Source organism: Micropterus salmoides, unplaced genomic scaffold (assembly GCF_014851395.1).
Source record: "Micropterus salmoides isolate LMB-PRFRI ecotype aquatic unplaced genomic scaffold, ASM1485139v1 Ms_hic_scaffold_18, whole genome shotgun sequence".
In the NCBI taxonomy this organism is placed as follows: domain Eukaryota; kingdom Metazoa; phylum Chordata; class Actinopteri; order Centrarchiformes; family Centrarchidae; genus Micropterus; species Micropterus salmoides.
Genome location: NW_024040928.1, coordinates 29,016,811 through 29,038,285, shown reverse-complemented (window position 1 = coordinate 29,038,285; position 21,475 = coordinate 29,016,811). Strand labels below are relative to the sequence as shown.

At 40.0% G+C, this 21,475-nt stretch overlaps 1 protein-coding gene and 1 long non-coding RNA gene across 3 annotated transcripts in view; one reads left to right on the top strand and one right to left on the bottom strand.

Moving 5' to 3' along the window:
- Window positions 1–21,475, bottom strand: part of pex7 (peroxisomal biogenesis factor 7) — a gene marked incomplete in the record, with an annotated part of 94,495 nt that overhangs the window by 16,154 nt on the left and 56,866 nt on the right.
- Window positions 5,560–14,671, top strand: LOC119908896. 2 transcript variants are annotated; one of them, XR_005445355.1, is made up of 5 exons: window positions 5,560–5,667; window positions 5,841–5,956; window positions 9,539–9,594; window positions 11,835–13,087; window positions 13,297–14,671. It is a non-coding gene; the product is annotated as an uncharacterized LOC119908896 (long non-coding RNA). The 2 variants fall into 2 exon arrangements; XR_005445354.1 differs by having other exon boundaries at window positions 13,240–14,671.

Sequence of the window (21,475 nt, the reverse complement as noted above, 5' to 3'; positions counted from 1 at the left end):
AGAAAAATGTTTTTAAATGCAAATGCTATGCATGACGGGTGAGAGAAACCTCCCCCTCCAGGGAGGAATTAGCTGGTAGAGATGCCATCAGCAACAGGAAATAGTTTCACATTGAAACAGAAATGAAATGGCTTTTTTTTGACCTCAAGAACCTTTCCAGGAACCAGGGGCCTTTTTGGAACCTGCATTAAATGAATATGAACCATTTTTTTAATTAAACTTCTTCCAAAGTGAAGAAAGTAAAAGGTTTGTGCACAAGGTCTTTTTTTGAGGCACATTTTATTCTTGGCGCACACTAGAGGATTTTCAAACCTTAACATATTTTAAAAACATGGGATACCATAGACATAACGACAGAATTAACCTTTTAATATTTTAATCTTAAAAATGCACACACCAGACGGTTCCTTCCAGACGCAGGATCGCGCACACTTGGGGCCCAATTTACTAACATCTCGAATAAAGAGCACTAAATTGCGTGTGCATTCTAAAATATTGCACGTGCAGTTTTAGTACCTGTTATGGATGATTTACTAAGAATTATTGTGTAGATGACAACAGGAGCAAACACAATGGAGGTGGCAGTATTTAAATGAGGGTTTTGTGTGTTATAATGGTTTCCGCCATGGAGAGTCGGGAGGAAAGCAGCCACTGCGTTAAAAACCTTGGTTTTTTCGTTCAGTGTGTCCCGAGTATGTGGAAATGGTCAGCCTGTCCGCCTCCCATAGCCGAGGTCGCTGGTTCGGGTCAGGGCCGTGCGGTCCGTTCTCAGGAGCAACTGTTACTAAATGGTGTCAGAGTGGCGGTTCTGGGGACTTGATCAAACATGACTTAAACTAGGGCTGGGCGATTTGGCCAAAAATGTTATCACGATAAAAACATTTCATATCGTGCAATATCGATAATTATCGTGATATATGTCAAATCATTATTTCTTTCGAGTTTAAAGGCTGATTTTTGCTCCTGACTGAAAATTGAAGAAACCAGATGGTTTATTATGTGGTTAAATTATTCTTATGGTCAGAATGAACACATGATGCCAAACAGTGGATTACTGAACAAATATGAGATAGAACAATCAAAACTATTATGATCTTCTTTTCAGACCAATTTTTTCTCATCAAAATTAATATTTTAATATTAAAATTAAGTGCTAATTTGATTCAAACGAATTAAACCAAATATTTATTGACGATATATTGAACATTTATTATTTGATATTTAGGAAAATTATATACAATAATTGGGCCAATAATCTATTCTGACCAGCCTCGGCTCGGGAACGCACCTTTGATTGTCGAGACGGCGAATCTGACTCAAAATTATCCCAGTTATCCTCTAGTGTGCGGCCAGCATTAGCCAGTTGTTGAAAAGGTGATGTCTGATCCCTGTTTTTTTTCCAAACAAACAAAAATTCCCATTTTGTTCTTTAAAAAAAAAAAAGAGACAAGCTCTGTAAAGCTTTCTTTTTCTGTCAGGATTAGTCACTGGGTGTGAGAGAGAGCAGAGTGTGTGTGTTAGCTGAACTTGCTGATACAGCAGAGACACCAGGTGTAATAGAGCGAGTGCCCTTTTACAGAAGTCATTCTCTAATGTGCTGCAGAACGCACACACACTCACACTCACACACACACACTCGTCTAGCTGGCATGTTTTCTGCTCGCTGATGCCAGACGAGCTTCCACGCATGGCTGAGAAGTCGAATGTGTGTGTGAGGAAAATGAACGGAGGGGTGAAGAGGATAAATAAAGAAGGATGTGAAGGGTTAAAACCGTTATAAAAGGAATCTATACAGAAGTGGGAGAACGTGGCCTGGTAGAGGCTGACGCTAGGAGGGCGCGTTGGTTGATTTTCATCCATCATTTGGGATTAAAGAGGTGGAGGAAGGGAAGAGGATGAGGAGGAAATGTGAACGGGAGGAGGAGGAGGAAGCGAGCTGACGGTGGGAGAGGATTAATGTGCTGGTCAGTAAACATGAAGTGAAGCCGGGAAGAAACTCCCTCGGTGTGCTCCTTAATGTGTTCCCCGCAACAAAAAGTTGTTCAAACTGTTTCCCACCGAGCTCAGATTCCAAAATATACGTTTCAGTTTAGTTTACCCCTCGTGTTAGCCTTAAAGAGACTTCAGGAGGAGTCCCAGTCATATAATCATATTAAGCAAATGTATTTTCCAGACTGCGACCTTCATCCGTCCTCCTTTGTTTCAAGCATCATTATTAAGTTCCAGTAAATGTTGTGACTGTAACGCCTGTCCCCGAAGGAGAGCATCGAGATGCAGTTTATACCATGTACACCTATAAAACTAAGCCCTGAGATAATTTAATAAAGATCTGCGTGAAGTGGCTAAAATGTCACTATCTCACCAGTTAAAATGAATAAATACCAAAGTATAAATAGTCAGTATTTGTGTTGAGCTTAAAGATTCCTTTGAGTTTAACACGTAAGGGTCAGTAGATTCACTACATGAACATTATCAGCGACTGAAAATTACTGTAAAGGATTAAAAATGTTCAGATATTGACAAAATGCAAATGTGTGCTCGTCTCCATGCAACAACGAGATGACGTTACAGCCTCCTCATCGCTCCACACACGCCTGATGTTTTCAGCGCTTTACCTTGAGTCACTGCTTCATGCATATGTCAGCATTTGTTCCCTCAGTCTGTTTCCACTTGTTTTTTATTGATACATTTCCACCTCAACGAAAGCATAAAAACTTTTTTTTGTGATAATCCCACTCTGAAAATTTGCGTAAAAACAGGATGATAACGCGCTGTTTGACGGCAGGTTTTCCCACACATTAGTTCTCTCTGACTTTGGCATCTAATAAATAAATTAACCTCTCAGAAGCTGCTGGCTGTGAAATGAATGAGGAGGAGGAGGAACAGGGAGGAGGAGAAGGGTTTAGTTTAAAAGTTCTGCTGATTGTCGCAGTGTGTTGGCAGAACCTCTTCCCAGAAACACACCCACACACAGCAGAATGAAATAAAGCCTTAACGTCTGAAGGAAGCCGTGTTCCTCTCTATTAAACTCTCTCCACATGCCTCCACTCATCTTTGCTACTCTCTCCCTCTCTGGTTGTTTCAGGTGTTCTTAACCTTTGTGAAACGCCTTTTTGAGGTTAAAAATATTTAATCAGCAATCAGCGGCTTGGAAATCACGCATACGAGGTCGCATATCAAAAACCTTAAATCCACATCACGCATACGAGGTCGCATATCAAAACCTAAATCCACATCACGCATACGAGTCGCATATCAAAAATCTTAAATCCACGCGTTCGGGGGATCGAGCTGAATCAAATGGTATAGGCCACGCCCATTTTCGCCTAGACTTTTTTTTTTTCTTGCAAAATGGCGAAAACTGAAAAACCTATTTTAATTCATTCCTCTGAACCGGCAAGAACCGGCACCAAACTAGCCACGGACAATCTCTGGACCAAGCTGATAAAAGTTTGTAGAGGAAATTATGATCCGCGAAATAATGTCCCAATTATAAGCTAACAAATAATTGCGAAAAATGCAAAAAACAGGAAGTGATGTCATATCTTAGGTTAGTAATAGCCGATCAACACCAAACTTGGGGAACTTATGTGACATGGCTTGCTGAGTGGCACTCGCCCTTAGTTAGTCGGATTGACATGAAAGTTGAGCCAAATTGTTCAGGAAGCTCTCTTGACTCCAGGCACCAAAGTTGACCCTAATATGCCCATAGGTGGCGCTGTTTTTGCAGATTAAAAGACGTTTTTAAAAATCCCATTGACTTACATTCATTTCAAGTCTGCTTGACACCAAATTTGGGGCTGTCTCTGGACCAAGCTGATAAAAGTTTGTAGAAGAAATTTTGATCTGCCACAAAATGTCCCAATTATAAGCTAACAAATGTTTGCGAAAAATGCTAAAAACAGGAAGTGATGTCATATCTTAGGTTTGCAATGGCCGATCTAAACCAAACTTGGGGACCTTATCTGGCACGCCCTCCCAAGGGGCTGTGTGAAATCAATCGGTCTCTAGCTGGCGCTATTAATCGTACATAAATCTCCGTAACTGCAAGTCCCTTTAATTTCAAACTCTGGTCATTTATTCACCACGGGCCGACTCGCGCAGCCTCTGCGGGGCACGGGGGGCGGCTGGCTCTGGGGGGCTTGAACCCCACTTAGAACCGCTTACAGTTCCAGTTTAAATTCTTATTCTTCTGTGGCGTTTTATAGCGGTTGGCATTACTGCCACCTACTGGATGAAACAGTGCAAAATATTTACAAGTGATTCCATTCACATCTATAGTCCGTCTAGTTATTTTTAACTTATTCTTTTTCTATTTTTGAGTCTATAGTAGCATTCTCGCACACCCCGATGGGACCAGGTCCCGACCCCCAGGTTAAGAACCACTGGTCTATCATGCTCGCCCTATCTTTTCTCTTTCTATCTCCATAACTAAATGAATCACACTTTACAGCTTGGTGCAGAATAACACATTTGGGAATTTGGTATTAATATTTAACAAATATTAAATAATATTACATGAAGCTATTTACAATACAATATGCATTACAAATTTGCCCACACAGAGTCCTGTGTATGAAAGCTTTACCCTTTCAGTGCACATCCTACAGTATTTTGTGTGTTGTTTCCATCTCTTCGTTTTGCATCAGCAGCAGCTTGCTACACGCTACAGAAGCTAGCGGCGTGGCTGTAGGGATGGCAATCCTGGTCACTCGGTGGTTTACCACAATTCAGGCTGAAATATTGCAACAACAATTGGATGGATTTTCATGAAGTTTGGTTCAGACTTTTATGTTCCCTAAAGGATGAAGCTCACTGATGTTGGTGATTCCTGAATGTCCTCCCATCGCCGCCTGCAGGTTCACATCTGTGGAGTGAAAAATGTCAATGATTATTGAATGGATTCTCATTATATTTGTTTCAGGTTGAATTGTAGTCACTTTGGTGATCCCTTTACTTTCCTTATTACACCACCGTCATATCCTGATTTCAATTTGTCCAGTTCAACAGCGTCTCTTATTATTGCCGCTCTGGGCCGTCATTGTGAGCACGTTAGCTCACATTAGCATTTAGCTGAAAGCACTGCTGTGTACATCCTCAGGTAGCAACTATGGCTGTAGTCTCTTCTTGTTCCGGAGTTCAGTTGCTCATAACAACATGTGTTAGGACGTGGTTTCAGTTTTTTAACACGGTTTAACGAGCTGCTTTTGACAGCTTGCAAGCTTGTTGTTCAATGGGTTGGAATAAATATAGAATTGATAATAGATCGGGGGTTTTAACAGTCCATATCGATCAATAAAAATGTTTTTATTTCAGATTTGGTTGAGGGATTATTAATATACATGCATGGACACATCCTCATCCTTTCTCTCAGTCTTACTCTCCCTTTCTCTTTCACTTCTGTTACCTCCATATCTACTGAGACTTTTTGCACACAACCTCATTGTTTGCAGTTGAAGTGCCGACGAGCACAGCTGCTCAGAGGTCACCTGTGCAGGCTGTGGTTGCACAGGGCATTCTGGGTAAATCTCCGCCGCATCTGTCTCTGTCTACTTTTTAGGTGACGGCACGCTCAGAGTTTGGGATGTCAAGGGCGCCGTGTGTCGATTGGCGATTCCTGCACACAAGGCTGAGATCCTTAGCTGTGATTGGTGCAAATATGACCAGGTAATTGCTCACCTGATGCAGCAACTTTTGGCTTCAACAGGTTTATTTGAGTTTGAAAGGCATTTGGATTATTTTAGTTCACCACATGCATTCAACAAGCTGCATTCTTGATTTATTTCTGTTTAAAACGCTTTATTTTGGTTGTAAAACATTTAATTGTGTTCTGTCTGCAGAATATTGTGGCCACAGGCTCAGTAGACTGCAGTGTGTGTGTGTGTGGGACATGAGGAATGTCCGGCAGCCTGTCAATCAACTGCTAGGCCACACCTATGCCATCCGCAGAGTTAAGGTACGCACACACACACACACACGACCTGGTTTCACATACGCCGCCAAATGTATTGTGACAACACAAAATGTGTGTGTGTTGGCAGAGATGCAGTGCATTGTCTGACAGCATCAAAACACCCACTTAAATGGACCTAATAAGACCACATGCACACGCGCACACACACACACACACACGCACACATTAGACTTGTGAGCGTGTACAGCTGCAGAGGAGTCCCCAGACACATCACGCTTACTCAGATGAAACGCGTCACTTCACGCACACACAGACGTCACGAATACGCACGATTACAGACGTGCCCACACACAACCCCCACGCTGCCACACACACAATCAAGATCGAGGAACTGTCTTGCTCGAGCTGTGTTTTCCCGGGCAGCTGTCACTCTGTGTGTGTTTTGTTAGTGTCTGCCGATCTGTCTGCCCGTATCGATTTACCGGACGGAGCAGAGAGGAGGTGAACGGATTCATGATCAGCGGAAGAAGAAGAAATAAGCTGACTTTCCGTCCCTACTGCCGAGTCAATTTTAAGATAGTTTTAAAGAAATTTGTCAAAAGGCTTTTGTAACCTGGTTTTTATTTTAGTAGTTTTGGTCAATTATTACTCAAATTGTCACACCACAGTTTACAACTTTGATCTGCTGCACTGTGCACAAAGTGTTCCAGTGCAACCTGTGTACCGACGTTTCCTCTCCAGACAGAGTGGTTTAGATCAGTGGTTCTCAATCTGTGTCTTGTCACGGACCCTAAACTGACACAAATTAGACCACGGACCTCCAGTTGATAAGATTTAGCTTTTTTTATATGCTTTATTACAGAAAGTGTAAGAAACGCAAGACCAAATTGGTCATATGTTTGGTCACTGTGTTACATTTAGATGGAATTATAGTGAAAATAAAACTTTCCCCCGTTTGCTGGGGACCCACTGGAACCTCCTCAAGGACCCCTGGGGGTCCCTGCTTGCTAATAATTTGGATAAACTGGAGGGATAGATTGTCAGACTGCTCATGTGGCTGCTCAACAAATAACCGTGCTGAAGCTGCAACCTAGAAATGATGGACAAAAAAATAAAAATGGGATTTTACCTTTAAAGAAATACATATTCGATTTAATAACTTTATTTGTAAAGCACTTTTCAAAACCAAGTTACAAAGTGCTTACAGTAAAAACAAACATTTAGTTTATTAGTTACACCTAGCTTAAATCTAAATGTTTAAAGTTAAGCCAGACAGGGATCCAAAGAAAGATAAACTCGATATTAGAGGGAAAATACTAAAAAATAAAGTCAGTGTTGAACTTTCCCAGTGTCAGACAGACGGCATTGACAGAAAGACGCAGTTAGTTCACCACAGCTGCTCAGACTCGTGTTATAGTTGTTGTTTTTGCTTCTGTAACAAAAGGTTTTTGCTGATGATACATAAAGCAGCTGTACGTTTGACTGAGAGACGGATAGAAAGAGAAGACAAGAGGCAGCACCAGAGTGGAACGGTGTTAAACGAGCCAGAGACTTGGCGTGAATCTGCCTGATAAGAGAGGTGAAACTGTCAGAAAGCAGAGAGCGGGAACAAATGAACGAATAAATTAATTTTAAGAGTGCTTAGCCGACAGCCAGTGAAATTACTCTCTGTGGACTCTTTTCAGTCTCTCTTTGTCTGCACAATCCTGTAACTGCTGAGCACAAAAAAACTCCTGCCTGAAGCTCTTTGTCACGTCACGTTTTTGAACATTCACACCTTTTTTACAAGATGAGGGAAACCTCCAGCTCCAAAAGAAACCGCAAAAAGCTCCGAACGCATGAAAGTGTTACTCAGCCAAAACATTTAGTTTTCTTTATTCACTAGAATAATCAGTAAACAACGCCACAGGCCTTCTGCTTTGTAATTTCTCTCTTTACTGTGTAAAGTCTTTATTTCCATTTGCACTGTTTACTGTGGCTACTGTGTTATAAGTTAATTTTAGTTTTATTTTAATATAGGTTTAAGGTATGTTTAATGTATGCATGTTTCGTATGCTACTGGATACTTGAATTTCCCTCGGGATAAATAAAGCATCTATCTGCAGTATCTATTTGTTATTTTATTTTGAAAGAATAGCTTGCTCGACATGAACAATTTTTACCTGTTTATTAAAGAGTTATGTGACCGTTTCTATGAGGTCATAAGTTAACAACCAGGAAAATACAGTTTTTATCAATGGAGTCTGGTGGCTTTGACGAGAGCAATGTAGTGACTGGTTTCTGGTTAAACAAAAAGGATCTTACTCTTTAAAAAAAGGTCCCTCTCTGCAGCGACCCTTTCCATTATGTTATCAGACAGTTATTATAACAATCTGAGCCTGTCAGCCGCAAAAAACAAGCGCTTTAGTGGAGGTACTTTGCCCGCAAGCATGACGTGGTAGCCCTTTTTCACTGCTGCCAACTGCAGCGTGCTCGATCAATACTGGACTAATTTCAAACCCAGACAGAAAAACATGGGAAAATGCCCTTAAATAGCAGCTCAACAGAAAACTCTTTAAGTGGGATGTTTTTTTGTGTGTGAACATCCCTGGATTTTTTTTTCTAAACAGGTCACAGTGTCCTATTCATGATGCTCTGTGTAAATTGTTCCTCACGTAATAAGGACAGAAGTTTTGTTAATGTTTGGTGAAAATGTAAATTACAAACATTCAGTATTATCTCATGAAAAGCAAATGCAAAGTCGAGTCTGAAGCAGAATTGGACCAGAAGTCAAAGATGTCACCATTAGCTATAGAAACAGGCAGGTTAGCTTAGCGAAGACTGTGGCTGCTCTGCTTTAAATCCCTCCTTCATATCTTATAATCAGTTTTTGTTGCTTTAGGGAAGTCTCGATTCATATTAATATGAATATGCAATAACACTATGCTTTAATACATGTGCACAGGACTTCCTGGAAAGCAGTGTTGATGCTGAGTGGATCAGCCTGGTGAAATTAAGGAATTGAAACACATAGTTCAGCACAGCAGCTTCTCTATTGGTTGACAGACCAAATACATTTACTCACGTGCTGTATTAAAGTACAAATTTTTTAGTAGGCTACTTGAGTCAGATTTATTGCCAAGTTGTTTTTACATTAGTTCATTTAGCTGACGCTTTTATCCAAAGTGACTTACTATTGCTATATATGTCAGAGGTCGCACGCTCTGGAGCAACGAGGGGTTAAATGTCTTGCTTAGGGACACATTGGTGGATGGGTCACAGTGGGGGATTGAACCCAGGTCTCTAACAGCAAAGGCATGTGTCTTATCCACTGTACCATCACCACTGCACATACAAGGAATGTGTTTTGGCGACTTGCACAACCTATATAATATAAAGATCATTAAGTATTTACATGTGCAATAAAAGAATTGGTTGTGTGTTGGATTATTTTTACAGTATATTGCAGTATTTCTACTTTCACTTGAGTTCAGGATCTGAATACTTCCTCTGCTGCATTATTGAAAATGAAAAATGAATGACACACAAACAAGTGACCCTCATATTGTTGACTCTAAGAAACAATTTAAAAAATAATAATTTTAGCTTTTTCCTAATTCTAATCTTTCTTTCTTCCTCCTGCAGTTTTCTCCGTTCAGTAAAACGTTGTTGGCGTCCTGCTCGTACGACTTTACTGTCAGGTAAGATCAACTCAGACACTTCTTTTTTGCATGTGTAGTGTTGCTCTAAATCTTTTTCATCCGGATCAAGAAGCACATTGTGAACCATATTTTTACAGGAGAATGTGTTTGCACAAAATAATTTATAGTAAACATTAGAGGAGAAACTCAAACAGTGTGGTCCAGGCAGGAACCCCGGGGGGCTTATTCAGACGTCTCTCGAGGGAAAATGAAGATGACATGCATGAACAAATATTCCTCATATTGATCTTGCTCTACAGCACTTAATTTATCTTGTAACTTTCAAAGGTCGTGACCTTTCTCTCACCTTCTTATATGTATGATTAAATTAAAATGATCAGAATTCACTTAACACACTACTTTTCTGAACACTGACTGCAATACATAAAGTGAGAGTTAATAACAATCTGTGATCAATAATAATTTAGAAGAATTAATATCAAATAATTAAAAATTAGTTGTCTACTATTAAATTAATCGCCAGCTATTATGATAATCGATTAATTGGTTTGAGTAAATTTTTAAGAATTTTTTAAATTTTTTAATTCCAGCTTCTTAAATGTGAATATTTTCTGGTTTAATTTCTTCGCTATGCCAAGGACGTCTTCTTGGGCTTTGGGAAACATTGGCCGTGTTTCCATCCAATTGTCATGCGAATTTTAAGCGGACTTTTGAAATGTCGCTAAAAAGAAAAAAACAAAAGAAATATGTGCGTTTCCATCTGCTGGTTCGGAGTGAATAAACCAGGCTGCGGCGAGCGTAGTTACGTCAGTAGTTGACGTTACACATGGCTGCAATAAACAAGACGTCTGGGTTCCAAACCAGAAACTGGAGAAAATGGAGAGAGGTCCTCAGGAATGTGTCTGACGCGGGCAAACTGCTACCAGCCATGTCTCCGCACGTTATGAGAATATCCGGTGTTACGCCAAGTTTTGCATGCCTGCAGAGAATTGCATGCACCTCCAAATACTGCTTTTAAACGCTATAATATCCTTTGTAGGGTTCATCAATGGTGATAAATGATTCCAAGTATGTATTTTATGAACGTTTAGAGTCAGTAATTCTTTATTACACTCAGTAGAAGCAGCTTTCAGTGAGATGCAGCTAAAATATGCGGTGATAACCGCGTTTGACCAGCGTGCAGAGCAAAGGATCTGAGAAGGACCTTTAAGAGGTGAATGCATAATTCAGCAGAACGGATGATGAAGGCTACCTGCCCAGATCTGCATCCGCCTCTTTTCTCAGCACAAATGAGCGGCAGGAAATTCTCAGCAGGCGTGCAGAACTGTGCACAACTGGGCAAGACAGCAGAAACAGCTGATCAGACGCGAGTTACAAGTTCGCTGCGTCAGAACTTATTTGTAAAAACTGTTTCCATCTCCCATTTAGCGCATTTACTCTTTTTTTTTTTTTCGAAATTAAGGATTTTTTTCACAGAATGTTGCCGTTTCCATCAACCTAACCCCCTAACCCTAACATATGTAACGGTTCTGACAAAGACTAAACAACTAATCAATTAATTGAGAAATTATTCGACCAATTCGTCGACAATGAAAATCATCGTTAGTTGCAGCCCTACATATACACACTGCGTTATCGAAATCAACATGTGAAGAATTAAAGGACCATGCCAGAGGATTTCACGTGTTGTAGACAGTTGTGTAAACATTGTGCAGACCATTGTGCAGAGTTTTCAAATCAAACTGCATCACCAAAGGCAGCAGCTAAAGGGTTCAGTATGCTTTAGACCAAATTTCTAATTCTGTTGGGCCTGATTTTAAAACCAGCACGTGGAGACGGGCTAAATTATTTATTATTACTAAATACTTTGCCTAAAAAAAGAATGTACTATTTTTTATTAGCTAAATGTTGTTTCTAGAGCAGCAACAGGAGAATCGATACAGCTCACTCTTTAGCTACTGCCATATTCTATATGTAGTATACTTTTGTTGTCATATATATTAGATTATGTGCTGGGTCACGTGGAGGTTGCTTCGGGCCGCCAGTTGACTAGGGCTGCTTTAGACAAGCTGCTTTTGTAAGACGTGTTAAGTTTTAAAATTAACCGATCAATTAATTTAGTCTATGGAATGTCAGGAAGTAGTGAAAAATGCCCTGCGTGTCGTCTTGAAATGGCTTCTTTTGTCAGACCAAGCGTTCAAAACTCATTTCAAAACTATTTGAGAAGTATTTGGCATTTATAGACACATTTGACTGTTTGAAACCAACTTTTCCTGCAGGTTAAAAGACTGTAGCGGCGCATGTGGTCTCCAGCACCGAGTCGTATTTCTGCTTACGCTCCTTTTCTTTCAATTAGCAAGCAAAGTGGATGGATGGTGTCATGAGTAAGGACACTGTGATAATGTGCGATAAAGTTAACTGGTGTGCGAGGCGGAAAGACAGAAAGATGGAGACGAGATGAGCTGTTTCTTTATTGAGCTGCAGAGGATGAGTCAATAAATCTGTAATATCCAGCAAGACTGCCTCTGTTTCTCTCTTTCTCTCTCTCTCTGTGTTTCAGTTTTATTTAACATAAAGTTTATTCTGTAAAACTGCTGACGATTCATTTTCCCCTGTCTGTCTGTCTCAGAGGTTTCAATGATAGATGAATACATTTACAGATTACAGATAGATGAATGATAGAGAGAGACGGTCACTGAGAAATTGAGCAGCGCTAAAATAACTAACTGATTAATTGATTAGTCAATCAACAAGAATATCAATCATTCCAGATCCTTTCTCTGTTTTCTCTGCAAATTTAATATCTTTGGTTGGTCAGGCTTCGTCTTTAAACTTAATTTAAAGACGTGACTTTAGGCTCTGGGAAAAAAGTGATCGACATTTCTCTCTACTTTATGGTCAATAAAGAAAATAATCATTATCACAGAGCTTCTATGGAGCAATAATGGGTGGAGTTGGGGCTTCTGGAAGTTTTATCCTAATTGAAAATTTGCATTTGCTGAGGGGGGTCACGAAATGATTAGAGATGAAAGCAAAGAAAACATTTCTGCAACACAAGATTAAATTTACTTTTTCAGACTTTCAGACTTTAATCTTTGCTTTTTCCTTCCGAATTACTGGAGTGTTTTACTTTAAATTAATCAAATTAAACAAGAGAAAAAACTGCTCATTTGGCTGAAGTGATCAGAGCTGGTAGACATATGGAACATCGCAAAAACATGTTGTAACCACTTTAACTTACTCAATTCAACGTCCACTGCAGCTGATGTGACACTTTACGAATGAAGATTGGTGGCAATCTAAAAGACGGGTGACGCTAAAATAAACGAGACAGAATGAGAGAGAGGGAAAGAAGGAAGGCTGAAAGATAAATGTGGTGAGAGCTGGCTCTGTGCCCAAAGCTTGTGTTTTATTGATCCGTGCTTTCATTGGCTGAAATACTCTATGCTGAGTACTGATTTCATTATAGGCTGCCCTGACACACACACACAGGCAGACTTTTCCCTGAGGCTGCTAAAATCGCCTTTTTAAGGTAAGAAAATAGCCTTTATAATAATAATCCATTGAAAGAAGCCCGGAGGCTGCTAACAAAGTGAAAAGTTTGCGAGAATAAAACTAATACATAAAAATAATTCATGACAATACACTTTTGGAGGTTTGCTGAATACAAATGTTATTTTTCAGCTCTCCCTCTCACCGACACAGTTAAACACATTCTCACCTGTTACCTGTCCGTCACAGAGAAGTCTGAACTCGAGGTGAAGGTCTGGAGGATGAAGCTACCGATGCCCCCATAAGTCCACGGCTCTCTGTGCAACGTACGATTATCCACCAGTCTCATTAACTGAACAGTGGTCAGAATCAAAACAGCATAGGTCGAGATATCTTGTCTGTAGTACGGGTCAAGATGTCAGGAAAGCTGGACACTAAAGCACATTTAAAAACAACAAAGTGCTGTACAAAGTAATGCAGTTAGAACAACAAGAAATAAAGAAGCAGACCAATCAGATAAAAAGCAAAGACACATACAGCAATAAATAGAAATATGAAGCAACCAGGACAGAATAGCATAACTGTCCCTACACTGACTTGAATGCCAAAGAGTATATATGCATTTTAAGACGAAACTTTAAAATCTCAGTGGTTGGGGATGATGTAATGAAAATGGGAAGTTTATTGCACTTGTCTTGGGGCCACAACTGAAAAGGCACGATCACCCTTTTCAATAAAGCCTGTGGAAGAGCTAAGAGGACCGGAAGATACAGAGTGAGCGGGTCTAAAATATACGATGTAGTCAGTCCATGCAAGGCCTTAAAAACAATTAAAAGCACTAGTAACCAGGGAAAAAGAGCCAGTATAGGAGAGATGTGGTCCCTTTTCCTTGTGCAAGTCAGCAATCTAGCAGCCGCATTCTGAACAGGCTGCTAACGTGATAATGATGCCTGAATACAAAGAATTGCAATACTCAGTTCGGAACGATACCAGTGCATCTACAACAATCTTCAAATCCTCATGCGAGACAAAAGATTTTAGTTTTGCAGTAGTTCTTTAAATGAAAAACCTTTTGACAACAGAACTAATTTGTTTGTCAAATTATAACACAGAGTCAAAGATTTTTGGACAAGGGCCCCAAATGCCATAGCAAGGTGACGACTTGTTCTCAGCGGGTTTAATCAGGAAATCACCACATCATGTCGGTGCAGAGGAACTCTTTACAGCGTTCTTCAAACACTGAGAAGTTGCTGTTTCTTTAATTTAATCTTACACTCTGTCTTCTCCTTTATTGAGTTGCCTGCTGTACATCAGAGATAATCCTTAATGCATTCATTACTGCTGTGATAACACGGTTTCAGAGGGTTTACTGCATCTGATGTTATCTTATTTAAACATTGTTAATTTGACGGAGTCAGAGCTACAAATGATCCTGTAGTTGTTTGTGTGTATGTGGGTGTGCTTTCTTCTGTTGTAACAGCACATAGATTTGTTTTGTGAAATTCTTTTTCTCGGGTAAAATATATAAAGCAGTTAAAGTGTGTGTTTGTGTGTGTTAAAATAAAAAATATTAAATAAACATTTAACAGTAAGCCTATGTGTGTTGTGAATTTAATTCATATGGTTCATCAAATAAATAAAATAAATAAAACAGTAAGTGTGTGCTTGTATGTGTTAAAAAATATATTTTAAATTAAATAAATAAATAAAACAGTAAAAGTGTGTTTGTGTGTGTGTTAAAAAATAAAATAAATAAAACAGTAAAAGTGTGTGTTTGTATGTGTATATGTTAAAATATATATATATTATAAATAAAATAAATAAATAAAACAGTAAAAGTGTGTATATATGTTAAAAAAGTATTTTAAATAAAATAAATAAATAAAACAGGAACCGTGTGTGTTTGTGTTTAAAAATATAAAAAATGAAATAAATAAAACTGTAAAGGTGTGTGTTTGTGTGTGTGTGTGTTAAAAAATAAAATAAATAAAACAGGAAACGTGTGTGTTTTTGTGTTAAAAAGTATAAAAAATAAAATAAATGAATTAAACAGTAAACGTATGTGTGTGCCATAAGTCAGTAGTATGTAGAATTATTTTAACATAAAAGATACATAACTAAATAATAATTTGAGCGTACACTGTGAATGGCATACATGATTATGGATCTTTCATAGTGATTTGGCGTAACATTATAATTTATTGTCTGTTTTCTGTAGTTACTCGTAGTTGGGATTTCCTGTTTAAAGCAGAGATGGTCCATCTTTCCTGAAACAAAGATGCGAAGGTCAATTACATCTTAAATCTGAGCCCCCACCACATCCACCTGTTGGTGTATTTAGCTTGTCACACCTTCCACTGTGTAGACTCTGCTCACACACACCTGCAGGCCTTCATGTGTGTTGACAGACTGGTTGTAACATGTGCAAACACTGATCTAATCCACCTGCACATGCAAAGAACAAAACGGGAATGCACACAGCACATGGAAAATACATCTGAGCACACGCTCTTCCATAGCCACATATACAGTACATGAACACAAAGAGTGCTGTTAATCTGTTTTATACCTCATTTCCGCTCACCACCTCCTGTGTCCTGTCCTCGTTGTTTATTTAGTCATAGTCTCGACAATATCAGTTTTGAGTGGAGCAATCTCTGGGAACCCAGCCATCTGTCTCTGACTGGGGTCCACAATAAATACACTAATGTTAAAAGACCACAGTTAAGGTAAAACAATAAAACAATAGGATGGAATTACAGTGAATAATTTAAAAGCCCAATGGCAGCTGGGACAAATGAATTCCTAAATCTGTTTGTTCTGAATGTTGGTGTCTTGGATCTATGACCCAAAGGAAGCAACCAGAACTTCTCAAACAGAGGGTGGCTAGGATCCGCCAGGATTCACTGGGCCTTCCTAAAAGTCCAAACCTCATATAAGTGCGGGAGGTTGTCCAAACTTACCTGCAATTTTCCCGCACACTTTGACGGTGCTCTGCAATCTATTTTTGTTCTCAAGTTTGAGTGACCTGTACCAACCGACCAACGAGAAAGTTACAAGAGATTCGATGAAACAGGAATAATACATTTTTAAAAAAGTGTTGTCAACATTAAAACTCCGAAGCTTACAATGTTATATTTGATGTTACATTGCAGTTAGCAGCATTTTTCCAGAGAAATCTCACATTTAATCAACTGGTAAATGTGAAGAACACACACCTCTGCTAAGACCTCACAATCCACTTACATTTTTTTCCAATAATTAAGAAGTTATAACATTATTATGACTTAGACATGGCCACCAGACTGAAATATACCAAATAAATAAAAAAATTGTGCACATATTCGTGTTCCTCAGATGATAAATCCTAAGAACTTTGGGGACTTTTTATGCAGCCTCAGCAGTACTTAGCATGCTAACACAGTAAATTTTGTATGCTGACGTGAACATTCAGCTCAAAGCAGTGCTGTGCCAAAGGACAGCCTCACAGAGCGACTTATTAGCGGCCTTTTTACATCCCAATGCATGCCTGTCCTCGCCAGAAAAACACTGCCATAAGCCGACATTGTCTACGTGTGAATAATTTTTTAGCCCGTGTTATGTTATGTTGTCCCAACAGGTCCTCATACTTAAATGATAAAATAGGTCGATTGTCAGGTGTCCCAAAACGACCGTTCCCCAAAAAAGACACATATAAGCGTTTCTTTTACCGGACTTCCAGTAACCGATGCCCCATCAGGTTTAACACGTGAAACGGCCGTAGTTTGGTCAGGTTTAGGCAACAAAACCAACCTGGTTAGGTTTTGGAAAAGACAAGTCATCTACAAAACCTTCTTTAACTTTCCTCGTTTGGTCCGGACTTTCGGACTTTTCAGTTTGGTTTGACCCAAAATTGCAGGCGTGACACCTCTCATGGACCACAGTCCGGACCAAACAGAGGAAATTTGGTCCGACGAAAAGAGGCAGTCTCGGTCCGGATCAAACTGAACCATGGTTCGGTTCGTTTCTGGTGTGAAAGCATTTTTTGGAAGGTTCGGACTTTCGGTATATTTATAGGAAGTTTGGCGGTTGCCTTGTGAACCGAAAACAAACAAATGCACGGAGAAATGCATTGAAATAAGGACACGATTATAGATTTCCCGTGACAGCTCATCTTTTCAAACAGACGGCCACTATAGAAGCACACTGCCACCCATCTCTCTGGTCTCTCCTCAAACCGAGGTGCAGAAGGATCGCTTGGGGTCTTCACCTCCTTTCCTGTCGGCGACGTTATAATGTTCGCACAACGGGGACGTTTAATTGTGAATTTGAACTAGCCTAACTTGCAGTGTGAAACCAAACCAAAACTAACAGAATGTATCAAAACATGAACTTTGATACGGACCTTGGTGCGGACTTTCAGGTATGAAAGCCCCCTAAAACATGTTACCTTTGACTTTCTGAGCTTACTTGGCCCATCCAGCCACACCTCCACCTCCCTTACACAGACTTTGTCCCTCTTTAGACGACGTCACCTGACTTCTTCTACCACTAGAGGTCGCGGCGTAACAAAAACAAGTGTAAGAAGCTGCCTATACGGACGTTTTTTTAGCGAGGACGGGCTGGTTGTCCGGCAGATCCGGAAACAGCATCAAGATCAGAAAACACTCAATAAGTTAATTTGGAAGGCCATGACCAACCACACAGAGCAGTTAGCCGGCTTTTTAGATTTCAGTACTGAAAGAAGAATTAGAAGTATTTTGTTTCTTTCTTATTTGCTACCCAGGAAATCGTCTCATATCCCTGTGAGGTCCCGAACGACGTATGTACAGATGCACAGGTTGAAAGCGTTTTGTTGTAATTCGAATGAAAGCGAGACTCACGTTTTCCTTTTTTTAACAGCAGGTTAGCCGTGTCATGTTTGCTTTAGATAACATGTTCTCTGATCCTCTGCCTCACAGCAGTCTGTGTGACTCTTAATTTCCTGTTTAGATTAAAAGCACCAGTGACATCAACTCATGGCAGGATCAAATTACACTCTCTCTTTCTTTCTATTGTCTTCTTTCACTTCTCTCTCTTAAATGTTTTTTTTTAGCTCGTGTCCCTCCCCCTCTTTTTCTCTCTGTCCGCTGTGACTTAATGAGTTTCATAGTAAAGGCTTTGCATGTGTGTCTCACTGACAGGTGAATGGACGGTTCCACAGAATGAAATACAATAGAAGCGAAATAATTTCCTACTATGGAAACTCTGGACAAAAGACAGCGTGTGGCTCATTTATACAAATAACACGGTGTATTTGTCTAACCTGGACAGTCATCTGGTCCTATACACCCTCACACGTGGACGTCATCTGAACCTATAATTAGAATCACACATTAATCTCCTTTTTGTAGAAAAGAAGTCATAACAGATCCCACTTTCTCTCCCACAAGGTTAATGTAAATGCTTAGGATCGGCTGTGGACATCTCAACTAGTCGATTAATCAGCTCTATTTTCCGCCATGCTTCTGAATATCAGTCGTTGAACCTCAGCGCACCCGCTAGCGTCTGTGAGATGCTTTCCTTGGTCATAAATCAGAAACAATCTTAACTCTGGTACTTCTTCTGCTAATTCTTCTTTCAGTCTTGAAATCTTAAAAGCCGTCTAACTGCAGTCGGCGTAAATCATTGCTGTTGCTTATTTTATGAAGCCAATCAAGGCTGCGGTGGCTCTTAGCTGCAGGATTATTACTCCTGCCTCTTAATGCATTGAATGGGAGCGCTGGGACTTAAATGCAGTCATTAAGCTGAAGATGTAATGCCCTGCACTACGGGTGATGAATGTGTTATATTTGTGTATGGCTGAGCACATAAACCGCTCTCACTGTGCTTATATGTACTTACATTTAGATATTAGATCATAGATCTGGAGAAGATGGTGGAACTGGGTTGAGATCTGGTGACTGTAAAGGCCGCAGCATTTTATTCACATCATTTTCAAACTCACCAACCGTTCAGTGAGCGCTGGTGCACGAAAGCATCTGCATTTGATTAGTGTCACCTCTCTTTTATTCAGGGTTTTCCTTTCATTTGTCACCATCTGGATGGTTTGTTTGTTTGTTTGTTTAAAAGGGACGGTGCACATTAATGAAGGACAGTGTCCAAAATGTAAATGAGCCAAAGTTAGCCGTGCAGAAGAATTTTCATCTGGAGTCCCTGGCAGGTTGATGTCATAAGAAAAAAACCCATTAAAACATGGCATACAGAAACACACAGCAAAGTTGGCCCAGTTTAAAAAGCCATTCTTATTTAAAATATTACTATGATTATATGAATTTGACTTATTATCCATTGCGTTCAAAGCCCGTTTATAAACTGCTTCTTTCCTGTCTGTGTCCAGCTGGTAGTTCATTTGTGAGAGTATCATGGCATTGATGTACAACTTTGAGGCGTCTGTAGTTAAATTATTCCTTATGTGTCTACATGTTTTCATGATTACACTGTGGACTGTCGCTCTCCTCAAGCAGCGACTTTATCGCATTTTGATTTGTTAGTCTCTGTTCCAGCAAGACTAAAAACACAAACACACCACCCTCTCCTTCATGCTTTAATGTTCATTAGTAAATTAAAACTTTGCTCGTTAATACCAATAAGGCAAGAATGTGAAGTTTGTCCTGAGGGTGGCACCAGAGGAAGGGTCATGTTGATTGCGTTCAAAAGCCATACCAAGGGGTCTTGACCAAGCGTCCATATGTGACCAGTTGGGAGTGAGAATGTGTTGAGCCTTTAGATGATAACTCGCTGCCTCTCCAAACGACACTGACAACTGAGCAATTAACGTTTATTCTTGACATCGGAAACAAACATAAAACAACTCAAGGTCCACCTACCAACTTTTACCTGAGCTTTCGACTGCATCTTGCAGTCTTCTTCAGCAGGTGGAGTTTGCTCAGGTTCCATTCATAGGTCATGTGATGACAAGTGGAGTTTTTGTTTGTCGCCCTACCCGGGTCATGAATGACTAAATGATTATTGTAGATATAAAACAAAGCAGGATTCAACAACTCTTTTTGTTGGATAGTTTGAAAATGTTACCAGATTTCCGGTTTTTACAGATTAAAAGCGGAAAAAGACCAGCGAAGGTCCAGAGGGAGTACATTTGATCAGTCAGTAAGGGTTTAGGCTGATGTTACAGTTAAAATACACCTGTCAGTCACCTGATGAGCAGCATACGAGACATAAAGTCCGTCTCAGAGAAGGAGCAGGGAGACGTCTGTACCTGAGAATTTTCTTTTCTCATTTGCAACAACAACCTGACTTCCCCATTAAGGATAAGTAAAGTTGGACCATCTCAAAGTGCTGCTTCGTACAAACATTTCCACTCTGAAGCATCTTGATGCTGATCGGCCAACATGTTTACTTTCCCCTTTAACTCTCTGAGTGAAAAGTTTGTTTACTTCTACGTCAGTTTTGAGTTCTCAATCGGTGCCAAAGTCTGGAAACGAACTCATTCTGCTCATTAGGAATGAACGTTAACCAGTCTGTGCTGCAGTACTGTCGCACACACACACACACACACACACACACACACACACACACACACACACACACACACACACACACACACTTCAGATGTACACGTGCACGCAGGGAAAAGTGAGTGTGGGCAGTGATTTACACTAACAACTCACTCAATATAATAGCTCTCAATGCATGCCTCTCCCCAGACACCCATCGCTCAGTGTGTGTGTGTGTGTGTGTGTGTGTGTGTGTTAAAGCCCTGACGCAGCAAACACTCCCTCCAGACTCATCCACTTTGCAAATGTAATTAAATCATTTTCAGAGCAAACACTGCAGCTCCCATTGGGCTCCATTAGGCCTGAACACACACACACACACACACACACACACACACACACACACACACACACACCAGGAAGAGAAACAGTCTTTCAATTAGTCTGATTGGCCGCTGCTGCCTGAAGTCTGGAGGCAGTGTTTTATTGGCTCTCTCTTCCCATCTCTCTCTCGGTCTCCTGCTCGTCTTTCTCTTTTACTTCTTTTTCATCTTTATTTTCTTAATCTCATTTCTAGATTGCTTTCCTTTTTTTTTTATATACCTTCCTCTTTATATCTTTTAATCTTTCTCTCTGCATATCTCTCCTTCCTTTTCTGTATTCAGTCCTAACTGTGTAATATGATTGTAATAATGCTTTTTTTAATAGAAGGAGGTATAAGCAGGTGTGTGCTTTGCTACTATATTTTTTCTTTATAAGAAACATGTACATGGTCTTTTTCAATCTTACGCAATTTTAAAAACTCGTGTGATCAAACGTTACTTCAGACAGAAACGAACATGGAGGCAGACTGTCGTCGTCAGCTGGTTGACCTTCTGTGTTTTGCACAGAAAAACTATTTTATAGCGTGAGCAGATACAAAACACGCCGGTGACGCTGTCATTGGCAGTTGT